We start from the raw sequence: 23755 nt of genomic DNA, 5'->3' as shown, positions 1-23755 counted from the left end.
CGGTCGCATAAATGAATGATTTCTGAAATATTTTATTTTCTATATAATTTCTACAGATAAATAGAAATTCATGTCTGTTGCTTGCAATAATCTCAGAGCTTCGTCTGGATTTTTATTTTCAATTAACATTTACTAATGTATCATGTCAGTGCTACTGCAATTACAATATGTTTATAGTCCTGACTGATTGTCCGATTATTTAGCCATCCTCTCTAATGGGACAGCGTGGCTCAGCGGTATGGTCTTTGCTTTCGTACCTGAAAGGTACCGAGTTCGACTACCCGCCGTGTTGTGTGGCCGTGAGCAAGTCATCTAGCCTTAGCTCACTTTGCGGCGCTGTACTGCGGCTGTCGCCTGGGTTATTCCAGTCTTCCCTTGGAATAGACCTAAATAAAAATTTCCCCTTAGGGATGAATAAAGGGAATTTATTTATTTATTATTATCCGCTGAATTGAAAAGCTTTCACATGACATTGAAAATAAAACCAGTTCCAAATGGATTGTGTGCATCCACAATGTCAAAATAAGAATGGATGCATTACCATACTGTTCATTGACAAAGGGCTTGTTTAATTGGAAGCAATTTAATCGAAAGGATTTCTGTGTTATAGCATTGTCCCAATTAGCCTTTTCCTTACCAACCAAAGGAAAATTGTCACATTCGTTACGATACAACCAACAAGTTTATCATTGTGATTTCGTTTGAACATCACAAAATTTAAAGATAATTTGTTGTTATAGCTATAAAAACTTGACACTGTATTATAGAGCTCAATATTGTGTATTGAATGCACTTGTTGATTTTCTGTTTGAGTAAGAAAATTCTATTTTTGTGTTGGGTGGGCGTGACGTTTTGGGGGAAACTCTAAATATGGGAGGTAAGGAGAGAGTTAAGTGGCTTTGATTGTACTATAAACAAAAGTGTAATGGTATTCATTAATAAAAGAAATGCGATTTGGCTCGATTTTTGAAAAGTTTATCAAAATTTGAAAATAATCAACAGCAACCCCCAACATCTTGGTAAGATCATTTTTTATTAGAGAAAAAAATCATGGTAGTGCAATATTTTCTCCAGGTATTAATTTCTTTACCAGAATTAACTTAACAGCCGAGTCTATTTTCTTTTCTTGTAACATGTAATGACGTGCAAAAAGCACTGGATGGGAGGTCTCGTTGTCGGTAGTTTAGGTCTCCACCGTAGAAACCAATTGTATATTCTTGGGTTATGTCTTGGATATTTTGGTTTTTCCTGAACAGAAAGAAAATAAATGGATTTTATTCGGTTCACGATTACTATATATTAAGTATCCGATGTTAATAGACACGTGTTCACCTTTTTGAAAGTCGATCGAAAACAAGCGAAAGAGTATTGAAGTGATTTGGCAAAGGGGCGTTTATAAAACATCCTTTTGTGTCAACTGTACACCATACACTCGGTGGTTTCGGTCGCGCTTGATTTTGTAAAGATTTTCTTACCCAAGTACAAATTGGACAGTCTTTTGGCACTTACTTCATGAAAAGCTAGGTGTTAATGCCTAAAGACAGCCAAAACGTTTGATAGAGCGGGTATTACAATTGCCTTTTGTTTTTTTGTTGTTTTTTTTTTTTTTTGTTTGTTTAAAAAAAATGATTATTGTTTGTTTATTTGTTTGTTTCTGCTTTTGATATTGCTAACCAATCAACTTAATATGGTACTTCTAGTTCTAAAAAAACCTGCAATAATATGTTTAATTAGAGAAAATAAAAGTAAAACAAAGCTTCCGTTGCAAAAACCATGGGCACACTGGGCATACGGAAAGTTACTTTTCTTTCGTATTTATGGACTAGAGCAACTAGACCATTTTGAGAGATCCGTTTCAGTAGTAGTAGAAGTAGTAGTAGTAGTAGTAGTAGTAGTAGTAGTCGTCGTAGTAGTAGTAGTAGTAGTAGTAGTAGTAGTAGTAGTAGTAGTAGTAGTAGTAGTAGTAGTGGTATTAGTAGTAGTAGTAATAGTAGTAGTGCCATTACATATTCTATTGGTAGGGGTCATATTCGGCTGCATGATCGAGTTGTTCTCGAAGGCCAGATTAGCTGACCGTGAGCTGAGTACACACACGCATACATACCGCACACACACAGTGGCGTGGGGCCATTGGATCGAATGGTGCCAGGCACCGCACCAATCTTTTAAAAATCATTAACAGCATAATTTAATTAAAAATAAAACTGAGAAATTTTAACTCCACTGTCTTTCGCCAACTCGCAAACAACATACTGCCTTTTTAGTCTCCGCTCTATTCAAGATTCCGATTCACGCACTGCGCCGACTCGTGTGTTGGTGACATCACTGCGCGAATTAGTGACAAAATCAACACCGTGGTGCAAAGCAATCCAAAGCTCCAGTTAATGCTCTATCCATTAGTATCTCTACAGCTGATTGAGCGAGAAACTGGGTCGAATTATACTATCTTCAAATAGCGGAAAACCCCTCGACTTGTGCCAGGATCTGAGAGCTCCACCGTTGGACTAAGGGGATGCGCCAATGTTGCACCGTTTACGTCATAATTAGGGTAACTTCGGCCATCCAAAATATTACATTAACTGTCAAAAACATTTGATCATTATCAAGTTTATTTGTAAGCAGCAAAGAAAAACAACATAAAACTTAAAAATATGACATCAACCCCCCCCCCCCACCTCTTTTTCACGATTATTGACTAAAGTAATTCTTTGCAACGAAGCATTGTGGGCGAATTTACCAACATTTTTCTTGCTTGTAGTGCTGAGTTGATGTTACGTGTGTATGAGTGTTTATTTGTGTGTGTGTGTATATGTGTGTGTTTGTGCGTGTGTATTTGTGTCAGTCAGAGAAAGAAAGCGAAGATTGTCAACAGTTATACTTTGGTGTGTTTTTTGATTTCTTAAGTACTTAAGTGGAGTGATTTTTTCTTTGTGATGCTTTAAGATCTGAATCTACCTTTTATTTGTGCAATCATTAATCGTATTCCATTGATTTCCATTATTTGAGTTATACTTTGAAGTTTTGTTTTGTTAAACAATGAATTGCAATGAATCAAGTTGACTCTTTACTTCACCGACCGTTTGGGAGATTGACACTAGACCAGGTCTAGATGACAAATTGGAAATAAAAAGACTAGTTTCTCATCAACCAACTGACTTTGAATTAATACAGGTGTGGAAATCTCTTTGTCAGTGACATGGTATGACAGACATGAATGGCTCACAGTTAGTTTAGAAAGAAAAAAACGTTTCTTTTGTTTTCATTGTCTACTTTTTACAGATACAACAAACACTGACAAATCATGGACATCGATAGGCTATAGTGACCTTAACCACTTCCATCGTATTTCTTGACCTCCTGAACGTTGTTTTAGCACCCTTAAAAGAGTGAAAAATTTCTTGCGAAATTCAATTAAACAGGAGCGGTTAAATTCGTTGATGATTCTATAAATTCACAAAGCTGAAATAGATGCCATTCCAGATTTCAATAAACAAATTATAAAAAGATTTGCATATTTTCTTTACAAGTACTAAAAGTAAGTAAGTTCTGTCGTAGGTTTTTTTTTCTCTTTTGATTTACATTTATCACATATTGATTGCATTATTTACCAAATCCAATCCTTTAAATGGTGGACAAAGAATAATTACAAAGACCTTTTCACACGGGACTTGTATCTCAGTGTTGTGGCTTGTTGTTTTCATGAATTATTTGTTTTTGTGGTTTTGTCCACTCGTAGAAACCATCGACCATCCCCCCCTTCCAAAAAAAGAGAGTTTTTAACATGTGCTCTCTTCTCTTGATCGTGTTCACTGTTTTAGAATTTTTTTCTTCTTCTAATCATGGCACCACCATAAGCCGTCAATACGACTCGCCGCTGCACATACATCCACAGCCCCTCTCTCTGGTTTGTACCCGCACCGCTCCCAAAGAAACGAGATTTTTTTTTTCTGTAAGCAGTTATCCGCCCATGGGCTAGAGTCATTTTTCGCGTGGATAGAGTCGATCTGGCGGCTGCGAGACAGGCTCTAGAGTGTTTTTAGCGGCCGCGAGACAGGCTCAAGAGTTAATTTGTCTTACAATGAGTCCAAGTGGCTCAGAAGGACTTACTTAAAAATATTTTCATTGAAAATTCCCGAAATAAATAACGATAAAGATAATTGATCCCACAAGGTACCGAACAGATGCGCGACCGGTTTTAGACACGTTACTGCTGTGTCACAAAGTGTGACACTTCTTAAATTATATTTATAAACATATGTTTTTAAATTGCCGAAAATGTTTATGTTGCTATGCCTTCTGTACGTGGTTTCATCACATAGAATTATTTTTTGAATTGTTCTTGCTTTTTTATATTCACAATTGAAATAAATAAATAAATCATAACTGTTAAATTGAATGTAAGCTTCAGTTTAATATACGAAAACAGATAAAATGGACGTTTCGGGTTTCCCCTTCATCAACAACACATGATGAATTAAAAACTGCAGACGAATGAGATAATGTGGTAGTGGCGTTGTTAAGATGCATAAACAAAAACATTGATGGGCAGGAAATTGTATGCTACTTTGTGAGGAAGCGCGAATTAAAACAGAGCAATAGAAATTTATAAAAGGTGCGTACTTAATCCTTTCTTTAAAAAATATAGCATTGTGGAGAACATTGTGCTCATTTGAGTCAATAAAAAAATTGATACGGCGCACAACTCTGCTGAAAGATTTGAAAATTAGAAATGTATTTTTTACAGATAGATAAACAGATAACTTGATTTCCTTTTATAATTTAAAGTCAGTTTGAAAGTTCGTTGAGTCAAACAGGTATCATAAAATATGTACCAACGACGACACTTGACTCCCAAAATCAACTAATTTTGACACTGTAAAAAGTTGTCAATTTGCGTCATCTATTTATGACATCAAGTATTATTATTACTTCCGTTGTGTTGTTGATTTAGCGGTGGCATTTGTCAGCAAATCGTGGCATTCATAGTGATAAATCGGGTCGAACGCCGAACCCGAACGCCGAACCCGAACGCCGAACCCGAACGGATATAGCCTTCTCACGTGACCATGAACGAGATCTGGATAGTGAAGACTCTCAAGCGGTATGCAGCATCGGATCTAAGGTCACGTGATAGAGGATAGCTTGGGTTGCTGTTGGCTTGTGTTAGGGGAGGGGCAAGGTCAGTGTCATTCAATAGTATATAATTGTGCATGTGGCGCTCTATACAGAGAGAAAATTATAAATTGATTACGGGGGAAGGTGGGGGGAGGGGGGGGGGGGTGGGGTTGACCCACAAACGATCGAGGTGTTGGGCTTCGGGTAGACCATGATACGAAATCAAAGAGAAAAGGCCGCTGGTACTTGGATGGTGGAAATGGTTGGGGGGGGGGGGGGGGGGGTAGTGACAATCAGCATGGGATGTATATATATTAACATTAATAATATAGGCAATAGATGACCAGGGATGTGTATTGTTTGTATATGTTGTTGTGTGTGTGTGTGTGTGTGTGTGTGTGCGCGCGCGTGTGTGTGTGTGTGAAAGGGATTACACAAAAACACCTTTCTCTGTAGCTTCCAAATGATTACGTATACGATAAATTTGAAACCCACATTGTTTGAATCAGCTCACTAATTAATTCCTGAGCCTTGAGATGGTGACGCAACTATTACATACAAGACCTTGCAGTCGAGACGACAGGGCTTTTGGGTTACACAACCACTATTTACCCATCGGTCAGCGGTACTCTTTGATGTATACAACAGTCACCGCCTTTACGCAAAGCCGCCTGCCCATAAATCAAGAGATGGTCTCCTAACTGTTCACAAGCGAACTGTCAAACGAGCAATCGATGATTGGATAAGAATCTCAAGATCTCATATAATAAGGTAAGTTTTGGAGAGGTGATATCCCCCCACCCGTCATCGGACAGAACTTTCATTGCGTTATATCATATGAGCTCCGCCTCCTCTTTCTATTCCGGAGTGACGAGATTAGACGAGAGGACGCGAGAAAAAAAATGGTCACGTGTTGGGCAAGTCGTTCGTTAGGCGAGCTTCGGTGTCTAACTATAACTCCGTTGCTCACCGAACGAACACCGAACGAACGACTGAACGGACACGTGATCAGTTTTTTCTCGCGTCCTCTCGTCTAATCTCGTTACTCAAGAATAGAAAGAGGAGGCGGAGCTTATATGATATAACGCAATGAAAGTTCTGTCCGATGACGGGTGGGGAGATACACAGACTGGGGGGATATCACCTCTCCAAAACTTACCTTATTATATGAGATCTTGAGATTCTTATCCAATCATCGATTGCTCGTTTGACAGTTCGCTTGTGAACAGTTAGGAGATCATCTCTTGATTTATGGACAGGCGGCTTTGCGTAAAGGCGGTGAGTGTTGTATACATCAGAGAGTACCGCTGACCGATGGGTAAATAGTGGTTGTGTAACCCAAAAGCCCTGCCGTCTCGACTGCAAGGTCTTGTATGTAATAGTTGCGTCACCGTCTCAACGCTCAGGAATTAATTAGTGAGGAGGACTCTCAGTATATATATATATATATATATATATATATATATATATTATATATATATATATATATATTTTTTTTATTATTTTTTTTAACAACGTAATTGGTGTTTTAAACGCTTTTGGATCACACGAGATACATCAGTGTGCTTGTCGCATTGAGAATTAAGAAATGAGATATAAATCAAGAAAATCGACCGGGAAATAAAGAAATTATAATTAAATTTTAAAAAATTTGAGCAATATTTATTTTAAAATCAATCTACTAAAAAACAATTGTTATTTTAAGCCTATTTTGTGAAACAAAGATAAATGTTCTCCTTTTTGCAAGCTGATTCAAACAATGTGGTTTTCAAATTTTTCGTATACGTAATCATTTGGAAGCTACAGAGAAAGGTGTTTTTGTGTAATCCCTTTCACACACAAGCGCACACACACACACACACACACACACACACACAAACATATACAAACAATACACACACATTACACATCCTGGTCATCTATTGCCTTTATTATTAATGTGTATACATCCCATGCTGATTGTCACAACCTCCCACCCCCCAACCATTTCCACCATCCAAGTACCAGCGGCCTTTTCTCTTTGATTTCGTATCATGGTCTACCCGAAGCCCAACACCTCGGTCGTTTGTGGGTCAACCCCCCCCCCCCCTTCTTCCCACCTTCCCCCGTAATCAATTTATAATTTTCTCTCCGTATCTAGGGTAGAGCGCCACATGCACAATTATATACTATTGAATGACACTGACCTTGCCCCTCCCTAACACATGGTAGGGGGGGGGGAGGCTGAGGTAGTCTCCATTCTTTCCTTCTCCGTTTCTTGTCAGCTGAAGCCAACAGCAACCCAAGCTATCCTCTATCACGTGACCTTAGATCCGATGCTGCATACCGCTTGAGAGTCTTCACTATCCAGATCTCGTTCATGGTCACGTGAGAAGGCTAGATCCGTTCGGGTTCGGCGTTCGGCGTCTCGTTCTGCCCGATTTCGTTAAAAGCCCAATATTCACTTGATGACATGAAGGTATTTCAGTCGCCATTTTGATTCTTTTTTTTACTATTAGGGTTAGCTCGAGATCGAGGATAATTCTTTTTCTATTAAGGTTAGTCATAAGTCTTAGTAAAGGTGCTAGGATGTTTGTTTTTCCATAAGTTAAGTAAAAGGGAGACATTCCGAAAGCTCCTACATCCCCAGTATTCTTTAAATTTGTATTTTCACCGTTGATATTTTGTCAAGCATTTATTTATTCAATTTGTCATTATATCTAGAAGTATTTTAAAAACTCTAGAACAAACCTTGATAGATTTGTGAAAGTTTAAAATTTCTAAATTTGACCATTGTTTTGATTTTCAGCCGCCATTTTGATTTGTTAAATATTGAAAGGTATTGCAAAGCAGTCCGAGAGTTGTTTTTTTTTTCTATTAGGGTGAGCTCGAGAGGTTAGTCATAAGTCTTATTAAAGGTGCTAGGAAGTTTGTTTTTCCATAAGTTAAGTAAAGGGAATACATTCCGAAAGCTCCTACATCCCCAGTATTCTTTAAATTTGTATTTTCACCTTTGATCTTTTGTCAGGCGTTTATTTATTCAATTTATCATGATTTTTCTATTAGGGTTAGCTCGAGATCGGATGATTTTTTTTCCTATTAGGGTTAGTCATAAGTATTATTAAAGTGCTAGGGTGTTTGTTTTTCCTATTGGGGTTAATTAAAGGTACTAGGTTTAATTTTTTCTTGGGGTTAGTTGAGGGAATATATTATTAAATATATTATTGGGCCACAGAAAAATCAACCGAAGATATACCAAATTACACAGACAACGTTGTTTACCAATCTGCCCTCATTAATTGATGGTGAGTACAGTATCGAATGAAAATAGTTCTTTCCCCGCGAAATTGCGGGCTTTTTACTAGTTATGTTAAAAGAGGGGAGGCGGGTAGGAACTGTGTAATGCAGTATAGAAGACAGTGAACTAAAATAAAGTGTGGACTATTGTTGGAAAATAAATACAATGGAATTGGAAATAAATACAAAATGTAAGGGGTGTAGGTATTAATACATTAGTGGCATTAGCAGCAGCAGCAGAAGCAACAGTAGAAATAGTAGTAGTAGTAGTAGTAGTAGTGTAGTAGTAGTAGTAGTAGTAGTAGTAGTTTGTAGTAGTAGTAGTAGTAGTAGTAGTAGTAGTAGTAGTAGGGATGCAGAAAATAAAGACAGGCATTTCAATTTTGACACGGGGCCGCCAAGTCTGGGACTTTTTTGTCCTAGTGCGGAAGTCTACTATATTTTTCTACTATCACAAACGATATGAATACGGGACTGGGACAGTCCTGTCCCGTTGATTTTGTAGCATTTCACAACGGCTTGGGACACAACGGGACTGTTTTGTCCCGTCCCAAGAGGTGCGGAAGATTTCTCTAAATTCTATATGTTACAGATTTGGGACAGGACGGTCCCAGGACAGTCCTGTCCTAGTGCGGAAGAGGGTTAAGCCTCTAGAGTCTTTTTTTTTTTTGGTAGAGTCATTCTCGCGTGGTACACCGGTCTCTCACATATTCAATTATTTTTTATTTGTTGTTGTCCATCTTGAATCACACGCCATACAAAAAACGAGCAATGCTACAAACGGCGACACGGTAGTTTTTGGTAAAGGCTGTGCCGTGTTGTCTATGGAGGGGGCTTCAATTATTTCTTGATGTTCGTTCGTTTGTCTCGTGTGTTGTAGACTTTTTTTCTTGCGAGCCATTGTTATGAGTAGTTCTCACCATCAGCAAACTTCAACACTATTCGTTCTTTAGCCGCCCTCGAGGAAGCACGTAACAAAAAAAATGGAGACAGACTAGTTTTGTGTCGTGTGGACCATTGAGAGGGGTTTCTCTAATTTGTTGTTAGGTTCGTTTGTTTCGCGTGTTGAACGGCGTGTGCTCGCTGTATGTGGTTTATGGAGGGTCCGCCTAATAGCCTTCAACAGTCATGACGTCACTTCCCTCGTAATGACGCATGGTAACTTAGTAACTGGCTCTAAACTAACGGAACAATGGCGGACGCCCTTATGAAATATTTCTCCGACGAGCATAAAAGTGTATACAGAGGGAAAAAAAACATAAATATGATCTTGTTTTGACTTTTATACATTCTGATCGCATGACATATAAAAAGTTCTAGCCAGCATGAAGAATAAAAAGTACTGATTTTCTTTGTTTAGAACCACACTTCTGGCTGTTGCTGGGCGACGTGAAATCAGACTATTGAATCCAATTACAGGCGTCAAATACCTCCCATCATGTGCTGAATAAGCCTCATTTACATAAAGAAAAATACTGTACTGCGATGACTCTCATTGGTGATTTATACCAAAAAAAAAAATAATTCAGCATTATAGTCCAGCTTTTACAACTTATTTGCCACTCGTAGGTGATACATCGCCCATACTTTAAAAAATACACAATTTACCATAATTGGTGTGTAAATACATCACCTATAGATAGTTCGAAGATGACGTCACTCAGGTCTTTGTTATTGTTTTTTGCCATCCGCGTTTATGAATAATGCTAACTGAATTGTATTAACCTGACTATAAACGTTCATGGATACACACAGTTTTGTGTGTTGGTCCGTTATACTTCCGGATGGCAATGTTATGAGCTTCTTAGCCAAGCGCATACTATCTATACTTTTCAAAGAATATACAAAATTTACCATGCTAGGATCATACATCATCCGCCTTTTTCAAAGGAAATACACATACATTTATTATTCGACGGTGATACATCACCCATGTCTCAATCTCATCTGTAAAGGCTAGTAAAAAACTAAAACAATTTTCATACACATACAAAAATTCATATAAAGTATAGATGGAACGAAGATGACGTCATTAAGGCCTTTGTTATTGTTTTTGCCATCCGCGTTTATGAGTAATTCTCACTAAACTGTATTATCGAGACTAAAATGTTCATGGTTACACATAGTTTTGTGTGTTGGTCCGTTATACTTCCGAATGGCAATGTTGTGAGCTTCTTAGCCAAGCGCATACTATCTATAAAGGAAACACATAAACACAGAATCATTTGCACACACACACACACACACACACAAACACACACACACACACACGCACACACAAACCCCCACAATCATAGGTATTAGACTCCACCCCCACCACATAACACTTTTTTTTTTTTAACCGTATAGATAACATGAAGTTGACGTTACTCGGGTCTCTGTTATTTTTTTTGCCATCCACGTTTATGAGTAATTCTCACTTAACTGTAAAATCCGGACTATAAAAGTTCATGATTACATAGAGTTGTGTGTGTTGATCCGTTATAACGGACCAACACACAAAACTATGTGAAACCTTGAACGTTTATAGTCTGGTTAATACAGTTTAGTGAGCATTACTCACAAACGTGGATGGCAAAAAACAATAACAATGACCAGAGTGAAGTCAACTTCGATCTATCTTTAGAATGACTGAGAGAATAAATTTCAGTTGTCATCATCTTGCTCCTCTTGACATGAGGAGGGCCCTGGCGCATATCAATGGTCTTTCTGTCCTTGACCTGATATCGTTGGTGGTCTATCACCAACACATTTCAGACATATAAATAAATGACTAAGAATGATTGATAGCATCGTTGAAGGGTTAAGTCACAAATGTAGATATTTGTAAAGCTGCTTTTAAACATACAAATCATAAAGAGCAAGGAGCGACAGGTAGGAATAAGTAGTCTTGGGAAGCCAAGACATTCGGGTAGTTGGCGACAAAATACGTCGGAGGAAGGGTAGGTAGGTACAGAAGCAAGTGGAGAAGATGGTCCAAATTGTAATCAGATTCCATATCTTACTAACCCTATGGACAATGCTCCGACTGGGGTTACGGCCCTAAAGTCAAGTAAATCGCTAAATGTTGAAGATGATTTTTCTTCGTTAACCAACTGTCGGTCAAACGCCTGAATGTCACAACAGCTTGCAGGAAATGGATGCTTATGGTTATTCTGTTTAATGTCCTATTCATGGACTTTTTATTTGTATAGATAATTGAATATTCACGAGTCATCAAAGCACCATCTTGCCTACCAATTAATGTTTTAGAACTTGCATATTACAAACTCTTGCGTACCAACTATCTTTATTTTCCAACTATGTAAACAATAGAATAAATTTATATATTTTGAGATATCTGTTGTTCATCTAAAAAAAAATAATTAAACATTGATAACGAGCGAAGTTGTAACTTCAAAATTTATTCCTTTAATGCTCCATAATTGTATATCATGTCCTATACGTTTTTAGTGACAGGGTCGTACTATAATATTTACCGCAAAGATATTAACAACTATGTATGGATGGTTCCAGACAAAGCAAGAAAGAATAATACAAGAAAAATAAACTATCCCAAAATATGAGTCTTCTTCAACTGGTGATCGAACCTCAGACCTTCTTATTACCGGTCAGACGTGTAGGTATTACACCACATAGGTTCCCGATAGGTGGGACAAGTTTAATTAACGATTCGTGTGTTGTTAAGCATTAACCAATCGGAATATTCCCTTATTTAGCTCTTATGTACAGACTCTGTACAAACTCTACTTTTCCTGCTTGTTTCGGAAAAAACTCTCGATTACACGTACTAGTACTACTGTCAAAATAATAATGAACTATTCTGTACTGTTTGAACCGTTGAAGAAAGGAAACTGTAATAAGCAGGGGCAGATCTCTTTCTATGCTATCAATACAAACAAGTTAAGATCGCAATTTTACTCTCTGTAATGCTGCATCATTTTACTCTGATATTGTATTTCTGGACCCGTTTTCACGAAGGCGGACTAGCGCTTAGTCTCTGACTATCTCTGACTTTAGTCAAGGACTTGAAAAAATCGGATTTCATTTGAGCTGACTAAGCAAGTTCCAGACTAAAATCACGGCACCTTCGGACTAAGTTTCGCCATGTTTTAGTCATTTGCTGAGGTTGGACTTCAACCTTAGTCTAAGACGAGTTACTAGGCTACATCATAGCGTCGACAACATAGCTATTTTTTAGATTGAGAGAGCTTCGATTCAGAAGGAAAATACGTCGGTTACGAATAACAGGGGCAAAAAGTGTCATGTTGCTATTACTTCTAGCTTTAGAAAAATGTAAGATAAGTGCAGATCGTCGATAGTACACTTTTTTGGGATTAAAAACTATTTAAAAAACACGAATCTAATCGGCTCGCGATTTGCGAGTGAACGGAGACTCAAAGACTCAGGGTTCTCTTCAAAGACCAACCAAGAAAAAACCTATTAGAAAGTATAGTGGAGACAAAGATTATTTTGCTGGTATTGTAACTGACTGAAATAATGTGATTCATCAGAACACATATTCTCTTTTATTTGCTTGTTTTTTTGTTTTTTTTTTTAGATCAGTTTGTTTGAGTTTCAATGGAACTTTCATTGGCCTTAATATAGAATTGACTGTCGACCATGATCAGCATTGCAGTTAATATCACGTGATTTGATTCATCGCGGCAAAAGTAAGTTAAAATACGAAAAGGATCGAAATATTATCTATATCGGGCGTGTTGCTAATTTCCTCTTTGGAAATCTTTTGCGTTGAAAGTATGAAGGCTGGTACTAGTGTGACGTAACCAGCACAAAATAGCCGAAATAGTCAACGTCATTACAACGCCCACCTCTAGGCCTTGCTAGTCTGAGACAAGAAAGCGTTCATTAAATCCAATTTTTTTAGTCACTTACTTTGCTCAGCATTGAGACTAGCAAGTCATTTACTGGACTAGTGGATAACTAAATCTAGCCTGCGTTAATGAAAACGGGCCCTGAACGTCATTATCTCTCTATCTTTTCCTGTTAATTATCTTATTAAAGCTTTGTATTGAATGGTTATTATTGTATTGGGTGTTAGTATTGTCTTGGCCTACTTGTTCATTATTGCAAGTATTTTATAAGGGACCCTATGCTTATTCTTAATCATCAGTAGATTAAACCTGAGCCGTTTTTTGGTGCAGATTGAGTGGCGCAGCTCGTAACGACAGACTATAGCTCACAGGTTAGGTTGAACCCAGACCATTAAAATTATCAGATGGATACGAACTCAAATCAATCACAAACCCCGCCAAGCTATTACAATGATATAATAAGTTTGCGATGAGAAAAAACAATTATCAAATTTGCCTTGTTTGGAGGCTTTACGTTTTTAATTTGACCATTTTATATTCTTTCGAAATGCATAGGACACAAAACATAGATATCTATCTGATTTGGGAAATTTTAATTCTTTACAGTCAGAAGTCAGAGGTAATGCAAAATATAGCTGGGCATTATTTGAATATTAAATATTAAGTATATTACCCAGATAGGCAATCTTGAAAAGAGTGGATTGAGATGAGTTCGTTTTTGAAGAGGAGAGTTTGGGGATGACAAATGCAATGAAAGGAATTATAAAGCAAATGATGAAGACAATACTAATGAGAAAGGGGGAATGGTCTTTTATTTTTAATTTGAAAATAAACAACAGCAACAGCAACCTACATCTTGATAAGTACTTCCTTTTTGTTGTTTTATTTTAGAAAAATCATGCTTTTACAATATTTTCTCCAGATATTAATTTCTTTACCAGAATTAACTTATCAACAGCTGGTTATCATCCAGTCTATTTATTTTCTAACATAATACATCAGACGCTTCGAAGGGGCACGGTGGGTAACGAGGTCTTTCTGTTGTGGTTGTCCACTAAACACCTATCGCCTGGTTCATCTGATCAATCATATTAAAAATGGGATCTGCCGATGAGTGAGACTGAACAGAAAAAAATGAAACCAAAGTATTATTGACTATGATTGTTAAAGATTGAGTCTACGATGTTAAGAGACATGTATTCACCTTTTGACCTTCTTTGAAAAAAAGCAAGCGAAAGAGCATTGAAGTGAGCTGGAAAGGGAGAGTTCATAAAACATCCGCTTGAGTCAACTGTACAACCATATTGGTGGCCCGGTTGTGATTGAATTTGTAAAGATTTTTTACACAATACATTGAACAGAGATCTTTTACACAATATAATGATCAGTCATCTGGCGCTTACTTACTCCGTGGAAAGCTATGTTAAACAATGCAGACAGTTAGAACTCTTGCTTTCGGGGGGTGATTGCAGTTGTCTTTCTGCTTTTAAAAATATTTTTTAAAATTTATTTATTTGCTTCTGCTCTTGCTTTTGCTAATCAATCAAGTACGATAACTCTAAAACTGGTTCAAAATCTGCAATAATATGTTAAATTGGAAGAAAACTAAAACAACATTTCCTCTGCAAAATCACGGGCACGGCTGGGCGCGTATACCAAATGATACTTTTATTTCTCATTTATGGACTAGAATAACTAGAGCAACTTGAGCCATTCCGGTTTGAAGTTCGTGAGTCCTTGGCGGATTTATCTAGATTCCCTGATTTAATAAAACTTGTAGGTTAAGTGAACGGTCAAATGTAATTGATAGTTAATGTTGTGAAAAGGGTGTTGGTTAAATCTATCGAAACAGCCTAAGTCAGAATTTTAGTTCATCATCAGAAGAAAAACTAATAAGTATTAAATCTAATGCTGTTTTGAATTTGGCTTATCCGTGCGATTAATAGTAGAATTTTATTAAACAGGCCATCTTTTATTTCATGGCAAAAATTAGTCAACACACACTCTTTCCCACTTTTTGAGTAATCTCCTTTATTATAAATACATCCATGAAGTAGCTAGTAAAAATAAAACGCGCAAACCCTCTACTCTAAATAAGCTATTTAAAATTGAAGAAAATAGACAAACTAGCTTCATATTCCACCACCGTTTTTTAAAAGGACACCATATACGATACATCGCTACAAAACATTATTAGATAGGGATGTAACGGTTTACATGGTGATAATTGAAATTATAGCCACATAGATGAGACTTGTCCCAACACTTTTGATTTTTAATAAAATAGTGATATTAGTTCTTAAGGAGCAAAAATTTTAATATATCTAAAATCATAATAGCATTAAATTCACTTTTTGTTCTTTTGATTTACCTTTATATAACACCGGATTGAAGCGACAAGACGGATAATAACATGTTTTAAAATTATTAAATCAGGAGGTCTATATCTATAAAATCATTTGGCAAGGTTAAACTAATAGATTGTTTAACATAGATAGAGGGAAAGCTCCGTAATTCAAGGCGCGACACAATTATCACAGAACATGAGTCTCAATGGGACCATTTTCTATCCCGGAATTGCTCAATATGTTTAAACTGACCTTTTAAAAAATGATCTTAAATATAGAGCAATATCCACTAAATGTGCTCAAAGCGCTTTACAAGGGGTCCCTGTCCAACAGCAACATTTAACATTTAGGACGAGACATGACGCCTGTTAGGCGATGTTACAATTTTTTTTCGAACAGAGATAACGCTGGTAACGGCCATGTACTCATTTTGCACATGGGTACGATGAGAGAATGTGAGTAAAGAGCCTTCTCCAAGGACTCAACTATGCGCCGAGCGAGGCTCGAACCCAGACCTTCCGATCCGAAAGCGATTGTCATACCACAAGACCAGATAGCCGCATCTTTCTGGTCAACCAGCAGTGATTGTGTAACTGGATCTGTTTATCTATTGAAAAGTTGTTTGTATTAGACTAGCACGGTTATTGAGGTCTGTCATACATTTAAGAAATAAAAAAACTGCACTGACCTCAATATTCTAAAAAGACTGAATTAAGGTAACATAAATTGTCATGGATGATTATTGCATCTTTGTTTTTCTTAGGTACTAATTCCCTTTGGTATTTAATATCGTTTTTAACAAGGAAACTGATTGCAAGAAGGTCGAGAATAACGAACTCAACAAATTCTCAAAATTATAATTCAAATTCAAGTCATTTGATTGTACCTTACCCATACTTTTCAATCTGAAAGACCGCAAATGAGCTTGATGGTTATACTAAAAGCCCAATCCCATCGATCCGCTTGGTAAAGGTCAGCTCTCAATCGTGTTCGGGTTCCATGCTCGTCTTCTCTAGACCGTGAGTGTGCAGTGTCGAACAAAATTGCGGGACCCTCTTTACAATGAGTTTTAAGTGGATAAGTGGATGTTTCTACCGAACCCGTCTCTATAAACCGACGTGTACTTATTTACAGGTCTGATAAACCATATTGTCATGGTTTAAGTGGATAAGTGGATGTTTCTACCGGACCCGTCTCTATAAACCGACGTGTACTTATTTACAGGTCTGATAAACCATATTGTCATGGTTTAAGTGGATAAGTGGATGTTTCTACCGGACCCGTCTCTATAAACCGACGTGTACTTATTTACAGGTCTGATAAACCATATTGGCATGGTTTAAGTGGATAAGTGGATGTTTCTACCGAACCCGTCTCTATAAACCGACGTGTACTTATTTACAGGTCTGATAAACCATATTGTCATGGTTTAAGTGGATAAGTGGATGTTTCTACCGACCCCGTCTCTATAAACCGACGTGTACTTATTTACAGGTCTGATAAACCATATTGTCATGGTTTAAGTGGATAAGTGGATGTTTCTACCGGAACCGTCTCTATAAACCGACGTGTACTTATTTACAGGTCTGATAAACCATATTGTCATGGGCTCATTTGTTGTAATTGAAATAAAACTTAAACCAACACAAGTAAAAATTGAGCTTTTATATAGCGCAATATCCACTAAACGTGCTCAAAGTGTTTTACAAAGGGTCCCTGGCCAACAACAACACTTAACATCTAGGACGGGACATGACGCCTATTAGGTTATATCACAATATTTTTCATACAGGTATTCATTTTACACCGGCGTACGGTGAGAGAATGTGCGTGAGTAAAGTGCAATTTCCATGGACTCAACTATGCCCCGAAGCAAGGCTCGAACGTATGACCTTCCGGAAGCGAGTGTCATACCACAAGACCACATAGCCGTGCAGTATCCATTACCACAATGTTAAGTCATGTCCATGATGTCGTTGGTTATCGGACCTGCAAATATTATGTTCAAGGTGATATAGATAGTATGCGATTGGCTAAGAAGCTCACAACATTGCCATCCGGAAGTTTAACGGACCAACACACAAAACTATGTGTAACCTTAAACGTTTATAGTCTGGTTAATACAGTTTAGTGAGAATTACTCATAAACGCGGATAGCAAAAACAATAACAAAGGCCGGAGTGACGTCAACTTCGATCTATCTATAAACCATTTTATGAGCTGAGCACAAAACTATCAGTAGCATCCTTTTGTTGTCGTGACACATATGATTAATTTTCTCTTGTCTCCCAGATGGAACTGTAAATTGATATCACATCCTTCACATACAAAGCAGTGTTTTGCCCACTTCAATGCTAACATTATGGCAAACCTGTTACATTCACGATTATTTTACTGTTTGTGAATGTAGTGATTTTAAGGCGCTAGCGACACCATCAGGCTAGTTCAATGCAAGTGGAAGAAAAGATAATGCAAGGAAAGTTGTAGATCTGAATTAACTCACTCAATCCTAGAGATTTTTGCTACTTTTCAAAATTGGAAAAAATGTATTAAAATGAGCACGTACAGAGATAGTTTTATTGAACTACCACTAACATGTAAAGTCCAAAAACATTAGCTTTGATATTTAGCCTATAATTTGTCTCCCGGGTAAACTACGGATATAGTCGGTGTTAGGGTTCAGTGAGTAAGGATCCCGTTATGAAGGATATATTCAAGTGTTTGCTAAGTAGAACAATATACTCACAACCAATAAAAGTGATAGTATTTAAAGAGAGATGGTTGACAAGAGAGCGTATCGTCCTTCAAAAAAATAATTATAAAGGACTATACATTTAACTCTCTCCATCCCATATGTGATGATCCCTAAAAGGACCAGAAAAAACCCTAGTAATATATAATCCAGAACAAAAACAGTTAGCAACAGGAAACGGGAAAACAGAGGGGATAGAAGACAAAGCAAAGTGGCGTCTCTGCACATTTCGGGAAAAATTGAAATTTCAGCTTTTTTATATATCTAGCGAAATATCCACTAAACGTGCTCAAAGCCCTTTACAAAGGGTCCGTGGCCAACAGCAACACTTAACATATATGGTGAGACACGAGGCCTGTTAGGCGATATTACATTTTTTTTTCGGACAGAGACAACGTTGTAAACGGCTAGGTACTCATTTTACACATGAGTACAGTGAGAAAATGTGAGAAAAGAGCATTTTCCAAGGATTCAACTAGACGCCGAGCGAGGCTCGAACCAGGGACCTACCGATCCGAAAGCTAGTGTCATACCACAAGACCACATCGCCGCACAAGGAACAAAAGATCATATCCAGGTTGTGTGTTAAAAAAATTTGAGGAATATTTTGTGTCCACATGGTGTTATGAAAAGTAGCTTTTCCAAAAAACATCTGTAATATGCGAAATCATTTTTAACTCATCTAATTGATTAATAAAATAAGATAAATATGAATATTTATATAGGGCATTCCACGAATTTCCCACACCCAATGTGCTTCACAATGTTTTATTTACCCCCCCCCCCCCCCGCCCCCTCCCTTAGCAGGCCATGTTGAGCCGTACTCCTATTTCTTACACTACCACTCGCCTGTGAGGCGTCCTTTTGTACTTTTCGTATTAACACTCTTAAATATCCGACACTGCCTATAACACGTACTCATCTACACCTTGAGTGCGGAATATCGATTGGCGTTTCCGACAAGACTAGACACCGTACCGCTGAGCCACCTAGCCATGTATGTAATGTAATGTATCATTATTAGGGGCAGCGTGGCTCAGTGGTACGGTCTTTGCTTTGTACCGCTGCCTTGTGTGGCCTTGAGCAAGTCACATCGCCCTAGCTCACTTTGCGGCGCTGCTCTGCGGCTGACGCCTTGGTTATTCCAGTCTTCCATTGAAATAGACCCTAAAGACAAATTTCCCCTTGGGGATGAATAAAGGGAATCTTTTTTTAAAAATAATAAATGACACCGATACTAACCTTTTTGTTAAGTGTTGCTCTGCTAAGTGTTGCGCAATTGATACTAACAGAATGTACTCACCTTAGTCACGTCACTTTCTACTGCCTTGGCGTAGAGCATTGCAAATTGTAACACAACCAAAACAATCATCAACTCTAAAATGAACTTGCTTTGCAAAGAAACCATGATTGGTTAGGAGGTTATAAATCTAATCTCCTGATCTGTGGATAGATGATTGAAATTGGTTCCTGTTTTATCTTATATATCTTAGCAAAGATATTAGGGGAAAGAAGAATCAAGAATATCAAAAATTCTTGCTACAGCCACATCGGGTTATGGTATTTACTGTTTCAACCGTATTCATCGGCTGATAAAAAGTTAACAAAACACATTATTATATATTTTGAGGCTGTACAAATCAGTCATTTTTGTCACTTTCGACAATAAAAGCCTTGTTTTAACCTGTCCATTTATATGTTATTCGCCGTATTCAGTGTCTTCTTCTTTAAGTACCAAGTCTGTGCCAGACATCGGTGATCATGGTACGCCATTCATCTCTCTAATCAGATGACCTCAGAAAACTAATATTACTCTTCTCTTTCTTTGTCGCCCAGCTGTTCAAACTATTCATAGTTTTTTTGGTCTACCAATATTCTTTTTACCTTTTATCTTTCCTTTGAGACTATTGTATTCAGGGCACAAGCGCCCTCAGACAGGCCAGGAAGTTTAACACGAAGAAATCTGAAGCCCTATACATCTTATCATATAAATTCAGAATTCGATCTCTCCCTGGGCTGGAACCCAGCACAAAGAAAGCATGAACGTTTCAGAGAGACGAACAGAATCAGTCTATGAAACTTGGACTCCACCCAACTTAAGTGCAAATAAACAAATAAAGTGGCCAAACATTACGTGTTCAATGAGGAAATAAAACAAACTGTGTAAATACGTACATAAATCAGGTGGTCACACGCACACAAAATAACGCGCCGCTGTTTATCTCTTCTTTTGTAAAAAGATATAGATTTAAATATCTTTTCCAGATTTTCACTAGATCTACTTTTAGAACTATTCGTTTTTGATACAATTACAAATATCAAAATAATTAAATGAGCGGTTGTAAACCCACCTAAAAAATTTCGATATTGGCGAAATATGACGCAATTTATTGTGGCATTGGCGCGTTGTAATTTTTAAACGAAATAACTTGTTTCTTTGCCTGGAAAACTCTATGCACAACCAGTTACATATGTCAACACCATAAGAATTATATTATGCTGGAAGGAGAAAACCATTGAGGAAATTCGGAAGTGCATTTCAAGTTGGAAAAAGGGACTACGTTAGGCCACTATTTATCACTTAAAGTGCCAGCTTTGTTTCGTTGGACCAAAATAGGTATATGAATGCGATATATAGACAATTTCTTACATAAATTATGAAGAGAATTATGATGGAAATAATGTTTGCTATAAAATGGCAACAAAAATTCAGATCATCGCCATTTTACTCTGTGATATTGTATTTCTGACCACGATATTGAAAAATCACTGTATCTTTTTAGTTTCTCAATTTATATTCATAAAATTTTGACAATCTACAATTTGGATTTATTTTATTTGTGTTTAGAATTTGAAAGAAATTTAATAAAGATTCTCAGATATACAAGTCGACAAAGCGGTGCGTTTTTTGTGACCACCCGATGTATATTTAAATCAGTATAAATCTGACTAGGTATCATGTTATTGTCAATTATAGCTGGAAGTGGAACTTGCAACTTCTTAAGTATTATTATTTATTGTTTGTGAATGTTATCTCCTTTCATTGCTGTTAAAAAATAAATTATTATTTTCATGTGAGTGGGTAATCATTGGCCCTTGTAGACCTCGTGCGACTATGTGGTCTAGTGGTATGACACTCGCTTTCGGATCGGAAGGTACTGGATTCGAGCCTCGATCGGCGCATAGTTGAGCCCTTGGAAAAGACTATTTACTCACATTCTCTCACCGTAATCAGGTGTAAAATGAGTACCTGGCCGTCAACATCGTTGTCTCTGTCGAAAAAAAAATGTAATATCGCTAACAGGCGTCATGTCTCGTTCTATATGTTGCCTGTTACTGTTGGTCAGAGACCCTTTGTAAAGCGCTTTGAGCACATTCAGTGGATATTGAGCTATATAAAAGCTCTAGTTTTCATATCACTTTACATTATAGTCCGATTTTTTTTATTAACGGCGCGTGTTTTTCAGGCTTTTCAAAACTGTCCCTCTTTCAAAAGTTTTAGAAATTTGTGTCAACCTATGAATCAATTTGTCTTAACTGACTATAGATTGTGTACCGTATTGATGCCATATCAAAAAACTTTTTTTCTTAAAGACCTTCTCTCAAACCGCTGTCATAAAAATAGAGATTTTACACTGTTTGATATGTAAACAAGTTACGCACCACAAATTATGAGATGAATTCATCATTTTTCCAAAAATATCTCATGCTGGGATATTTCATCTCCACCAGCAAGACGCCGGAGCTTTTACCTTTGACTGTATAATCGTCAAGGATCAAACCTGTGCCCGCTGTCGAAGAACTATACAATAACCCCTTCCCAACTACCTGGAAGTGGAACTTTATGAGCCTGAGCCCGTTATCGGAGGAATATAGAACCACGCCTGTCAACTGCCTGGAAACGTAACCTTACGAACCTGACATATCATCATAAGTCACGTAATATATTCACGTTTCTATTTGTAACTACTACAATCACTATTTATCTCTTTTAATTAAATTTCATCTTTCTTTTTATTTCATCTTAAACAAATCGTTAATTGTTTTTCATTTATAGTAACTAGTAAACTCTGGGGCCTCATTATACATATCTTTATGCATAGTCGAGTAGCTCTTTACTCACTTGAGACCATGACATGCATCATGTCAGAATTACTGAAGACTGATATGCCATTTTTTCTTCTTCTCTGCATCATCTGGAAGGTAGAGAATATCATTCCGGGGTCAATGCAAATGTATTTGAAGACTGGCTAAATACCGTTTGCTACCTTCCCTCGAAGCACCCAGCTGTATTGTATTTGGACAACGCTACCATTCGGTGGTCCATGATGACTTCAAGGCTCCAGCTTTGACAAATATAAAAGCTAACATGATTTAAATTTCATGGTTTCAATCAGGCAGCACTACATATTCTGACCATTTATCAAAGAGCAAACTATACTCATTAGTAAAATGAAACGAACGAGAAACGGTTTTTAAAGCAGACTGTCTAATCAGGGAGTTTTGACACGAGGTTGCCCGACTTCTCCCATATCACTGTGATTGCAATCCAATCGAGGTCATTGGGCCTCAGCAAAGGGAAAGATTGAGAGGAGGAACACCAAATTTATTCTCACCGACGAGGCAATAATATAACAAGGGAAGACTGAGAAAAGGGATGCTCTAGCCTTCGCAAACTGGAAGAAAAATACATTTCATTGGATAGAGTGATTCTTCGAATCTTTCCGTAGTCGTTCCATTTCTCCATTTCATCATCCTCGTCATCAGAATATGATGGTTGATGCCTCCATTATTTCTTGGTTGTTCTTGTTGTTGTTGTTTTGTTATTGAACACATGTACATATTTATGGAAAAATAGTACCTTAAATTGATGAATTTTTACTTTTGATCAGTCTACATTATATTTATGTAATCCTTTTTGGCATAAATAATAATAATAATAATAATAATAATAATAATAATAATCATAATCATAATCATAATAGTAATAATCAAAATAATAATGATAACAATATTATTATTAATATTATTATTATTATTATTATTATTATTATTATTATTATTTTTTATTTTAATTTTATTTTAAATATTATTATTATTATTATTATTATTATTATTATTATTATTATTATTATTATTATTATTATTATTATTATTATTATTATTATTATTATTATTATTATTATTATTAATATGAACCTTGAAGTGCGGCTATGTGGTCTTGTGGTATGACACTCGCGTTGGATCGGAAGGTCCTGGGTTCTAGCCTCGCACGGCGCATAGTTGAGTCCCTGGAAAAGGCTCTTTACTCACATTCTTTCACCGTATTCAGGTGTAAAATGAGTATCTGGCCGTCAAACGCGGTGTCTCTGTCCGAAAAATTGTAATATCGCCTAACAGGCGTCATGAATTAAAAAAAAAAAGATAAA

General features: G+C 37.0%; 1 long non-coding RNA gene across 2 annotated transcripts in view; it reads right to left on the bottom strand.

Annotated features, from left to right (window-relative positions):
- Positions 1 to 1020: 1020 nt before the first annotated feature.
- The window catches only part of LOC144971962 (uncharacterized), a 23491-nt gene continuing 756 nt past the window's right edge, over positions 1021 to 23755 (bottom strand). The window contains exons 2-3 of one of the 2 annotated variants that reach the window (XR_013645210.1): positions 19630 to 19769; positions 1021 to 1248 (exon numbers count right to left, since the gene is read on the bottom strand). This is a non-coding gene — a long non-coding RNA (uncharacterized LOC144971962). Of the gene's footprint in view, positions 1249 to 14022; positions 14347 to 19629; positions 19770 to 23755 lie in introns of those variants that run through there. The other variant, XR_013645211.1, reaches the window with a different exon arrangement.

Source organism: Berghia stephanieae, chromosome 4, assembly GCF_034508935.2.
Source record: "Berghia stephanieae isolate SIO BIC M18660-M18661 chromosome 4, UCSD_Bste_1.3, whole genome shotgun sequence".
NCBI classification, from domain to species: Eukaryota; Metazoa; Mollusca; class Gastropoda; order Nudibranchia; family Aeolidiidae; genus Berghia; species Berghia stephanieae.
The sequence above is the reverse complement of the archived record's forward strand: the minus strand, read 5'-3'. Positions and strand labels throughout refer to the sequence as shown.